Source organism: Chrysochloris asiatica, unplaced genomic scaffold, assembly GCF_000296735.1.
Source record: "Chrysochloris asiatica unplaced genomic scaffold, ChrAsi1.0 scaffold00260, whole genome shotgun sequence".
Classification (NCBI taxonomy): Eukaryota; Metazoa; Chordata; class Mammalia; order Afrosoricida; family Chrysochloridae; genus Chrysochloris; species Chrysochloris asiatica.
The window spans coordinates 1,844,570-1,849,652 of NW_006408778.1; positions in this window are offsets into that span (position 1 = coordinate 1,844,570).

Consider the following 5,083-nt stretch of genomic DNA (forward strand, 5'->3'; position numbering starts at 1 on the left):
ATTTACATTCAGTGTAATTATTGATAGGTATTGATTAATTGCTGTCATTATGTTTGTTTTTCTTGTGATGTTGCTGCTTCTTTGTTCTGTGTGTCTTCCTTTGTTGAGTACAACAAACAACCTTTCTCATTCCATGAGTCCAGAGTCCTCAGCTGCTCTATCTCTCTGTGTCATCATCTCTGCCTCCATACACAGTATCACTGCTTCTCTGAATAGGGTTCCATATTCTGCTCATGCTCTTCTCCCTTGATGGTCCTAGGGTTCTCTATTCCTGGACTGTAAGTTTAAATGCTCACCCCTTTTTGTTACAAAATTTCTACCTTTACAGTTGTGACAACTGCAATTAGTCATGATAACAATTACTCACTATTATCCCCATCTCCTTTAACCAAACCCATCTAGACAAGATGAAAACTATTCAGTGGAGGTTTTACACTCTGAAACTAAACTCCCCCTTGAAAACTTGTAAGCCAGTCACTTTGTGCCGTTGTTGTCCCTGCCCCACCACATCCCCATTTTAGGTAACCGATGTATAAGTTGCCCGTCCCTATCAATCCTATGTACAGAGGGGATAGGGTTGATCGTTGATTTGAAGATTCCTTCTCTCTCAGTTGGCATTTTGAACTACTAGATCCATAAGTATAGATTAATTTCATCTAATTATAGCAATTTACATTTGTTTCCTTTATCACAATTTTTATAACTTCCTCTAGTCAAATTCTGTCCATCAAGCCACTGAAGCTAGGTCAAATGAGTACTATTTGCAAGTTTAGGTGTTCTTTTGTATCTCCCATCACTTTATATCAGCCGGATGCTTCGCTTTAAATTCTAGCCCATGTGGCTATGTCCTTGTTCATTCACCATACTTCAGACAAACCAGCCCTTTCTCTTCTGTCTCTCTTCTCCTGGTCAAAGCGAATCTATGCAACGTGGTTGAACTCAGTCCATATTTCCATTGCTGCCTTTCCCCCTCTTCCACGCACATGTATATCAACATGGTCACCAAAAATCTTACATTCCTGCTTATGTGTTCCCTTTGAATTTCAGTCTTGGAGAGGGGGTTTGTCCTGAAGGAACTTGATTGCTTGTTGTGTTGGCTCCCCGGTGAACAACTTGTTTGTTTTAGTAGTAGTCAATCAGATTACCACTTTTGTTTTGGATTTTTCCTGCTGATCTTTCTATAGAAGTATCTTTAGTTGCTCTAACTGTTCCAGTCTAGTCTGCTTGTCCTTTCTAGTGGGAATGTCCCATCTCAGAAGGAGTCCACCTAAGGTCTTATAGATTAATAGGGCTCCACAAGAGGCCTATTTCACTGGGAAAATTCTAGAACTCCTTTTAGGTATTACAATCAGTTATAGGCTGAAGGTGGGCTTACAAGCTTTCTGTAATCCTGTTTCCCAACATTCTTTTCTATCCCACTCAGGTGTCTATTGTACAATAGTAGGCAAGGAAAACCAATATTCATAAGACAGTCAAGCATCTTAACATTATTTCCCTTCTTTTCCCCATTTGGACTATGCCTTGATCCCTGTATCACAGAGCCCTGTTCTTCCAAGTCTGAACATACATCACTATTTACCTCTGTGCCATTTAGCCCATGCAAACCTGCCTAAGTATTCCCCTATCTTTCTTGTTCTTCCATCCCCACCTCTCTTTTTGTGTGTTTCCCTCCCCAACATGTAGTCTATGATGTGTCTATCCTCTAACCTGTGGTATCCTCCTCCCATCCCTGGTAATTTACTTTTTAATTTTTTTCCCTTTTAGTATGGGTGTATTTTTTAAAACTTTTACATTAATGGCCTTCTGCAATATTTGTCTTTTTGTGACTGACCAATTTCACTCAGCATAATGTCCTCAAAATTCATACATGTTATGTGGTAGCTTGCAGCTTCCTTGTTTTTCTTTAAGGTAGCATAATATTTCATTGTGTGTATGTACTAAAGTTTGTTTATCCATTATTCCATTGGTGGTAACTTAGGCTGGCTCAATTTTTTTGCTATTGTGAATAGCGCTGTGATGAGCATTGGTATGTATATATCTACTCTTTCCCTGAATCATATTTTGTGTGTGAATGTAAAGATAATAGAGAGTTCTGAGTTATAAGGCATTTTTATTTCCAGCTTTCTGAGAAAGAATCATATCATTTTCCAGAGTGGTTGAACCATTATATATTCCCACCAGCAATGTAGGAGTGTCCCAGAGTATCCACCTCCTTGCCAGCATTTGTTGCTCTCTGCTTTTATGAACCCTGCTTTTAATGCTAGTGTGAGACAATATCTCATTGATGTTTTTATTTACATATCACTAATGGAATCCTGGTGTGATGCTGCAGGATAATGCACAGGACCTCAAGGTCAATTTAATCAATGTTGTGAGTTAAAACCCACCTGCCTTTCCTGAGAAACCCTAGACAGGGTCCCTGTGAGTCTAAACCCACTAGATGTCACTTAACAACAGCAGTGGCTAATGATAATGAACATTTTTTTTATGTTTGTTGGCTGCCTGAATGTCTTCCTGGGTGAAAAACCTGTTCATTTCCTGTGTCCAATTTCTAATTGTATATATACAATTGTTGTTGTTAAGTGCCATCAAGTGGGTTCTGACACATAGCGACCCTGTACAGGGTTTCTGAGGCTGTAAATCTTTATGGGAGCAGAAAGCCTCATCTTTCTCCCATGGAGCAGCTGGAAGTTTCGAACTGCTGACCTTGCAGTTTGCACCCTGATTCATAACGACTACGCAACCAGAGCTCCTCTCTCTATATAGTCTTTTTGTTGTAAATATATATATATTATTATATTCTTCCCTTGTCTGGTATATTATTGTGCCCAAAATTTTTACCTGTCTATGGGTTCCGTTTTTATTCTTTTGATGATATATTTTGATGAACATAAGTTTCTAATTTTTGGAGGTCATGGTGATCTATTTTGTCTGAAACTTTGTGTATATATTTTGGTAATGTTTGGTAGTGTATGTGTCCCTATTTTTTCATCAGTGGATTTTATAGTTTTATGTTTACCTTTAATTCTTAAATACATGTTAAGTATTTGTTATTGTTTTGTTTTGTTTTGTTTTTAGATATGCTGTGACATATGGGCCTTATTTCATTCTTCTGAAAATCAATTTCCAGTTTCACTAACACCATTTGTTGAAGACTATCCATTCCCTATTTTGTATGTTTTGATATTTTGTCAAGGATCAGATTAAATACTGGATAAAATGTATTAAGACACTGGATTCTCAGTTTTCTTCCACTGATCTATTTATGTTCAATTTTACTAGCACCAGGATATTTAGCCATTGTGTTGGTGTAGAAAAAATTGAGATCAAGGAGTTTCCAACTTTGTTTTTCTTCTTAATCAGTGCTTTGCTTATCTCTGATCTTAGGCTTTTTCATAAAAAGTTGTTTTTGTTATTGTTAGGTGCCATCAAGTCAGTACTGACTCATAGTGAGCCTATGCAAAACAGTATGAAACACTACCTGGTCCTGTGACAACCTCACAATCTCTGCCACATTTGAAATCATTGCTGCTGCCACAGTGCCAATTCATCTTATTGTGGTTCTTCCACTGTTTCAATTCATTCATTGTGGGACTTCCTCTTTTCCCCCAACTCTCCACTTTATCAATCATGATATCCTTCTCCAAGTACTCTTCCCTCTGGAAAATATGTCCACAACATGAAAGATAAAATCTGGCCATCCAGGCTTCCAAGGAGCATTCTGACTGTACTTCTTATATTACAGATTGGTTTGTTCTTTTGGCAGTCCATGGTGCCATCAATATCTTCCTCCAACATCATAACTGAAATACATCCATTCTTTCTTTGTCTTCCTTATTCACTGTCCAACTGTCACATGCATGTGAAGTTACTGGAAATACCATAGCTTAGATCAGGTGCAACTCAAATGGATATCTTTGCACTTGAGAACTTTAAAGAGGTTTTGTGCAGCAGATTTGCCTAATATAAAGTTAGTGATCATGTTTTCCATTTCTTTAAATAATTATGTGGGAGAGAACAAACAAGATGGCAGGTTAGCTAGAAGTGCAGTGAGAAGCTCAATCAGCAACAACACAGAGTACCAGACCAAGCAGGCTCAGGGGATGGTGCTAGAATTCTGAACCACATATAAAGGAATATTTAGAAGGTTGGAAGGCTTACACCTAGGGGAATTTGTAGCAGAAGCAAGAAATCCATTGCTTTCTAATTCAAGATGCTCAGCTGCTCCTGGAGCCACTATCTTGGGTGATACAGAGTGGGGGAAGGATCAGAGCAGCTAAGGATGCTTGACAGAACTGCAGAAATAAAGGTGTGAACACTCTTTCTTTCTTTTTTTTTTTTTTTTTTTAATCTGTTCATTGGTCTCTTGCTGGCTGAACATGTCCATTCAGGTGACTAGAAGGGGTGCCTGAGTGAGTGAACACACCACCCCCACTCCTGGTGTGTTCTAGTATGCATGTGCACACATATCCTTGAAATTTAAAGTGTCAGTTTCCAAGTGGCAGTGAAAAATGACCACAGCCAACCTTGAACTGTTTATCACTAGGAAAAAGGTCTGAATAGGGATTGTGGAGTGGGATAGGCAGACTAAAAAGGAAATAGGCTGGAAATTAAATCCTGAGTTATGTCACAATGACAAACAGTGGCATCTTGAAATTTCTCAGGAAGAAGAGTAAAAAGGGAAGCCCATATCCTGATCACATCTACCTAGATGCAATCAGAAAGCATAAAAAACAATACAAAAATACACACTCATCTAAGTATTAAGGTCACAGATAACTCCTAAATAATCTAAGAAAAAAACAGAAACAGATGACCCAATCAGCACATGACCAGAAATGAGTTAAAGTGACTGAGGCAAATGAGCTGGAAGTAGACCTGCACTGAATACTGTAAGATGGGAAGACTTTGGAAATGCCTGAGAGATGCCTTCAGAAACATGATTATAAAATGTATCTAAAAACTATACAATGGAGTTGAGAAAAATAACAAAGTCAGGAAAGTGCTACAGGAACAATCAAATAAGATAGATACAGCATTGGAAACAATTCAAAACCTACAGAAAGAGGTCCAAACTATTAAT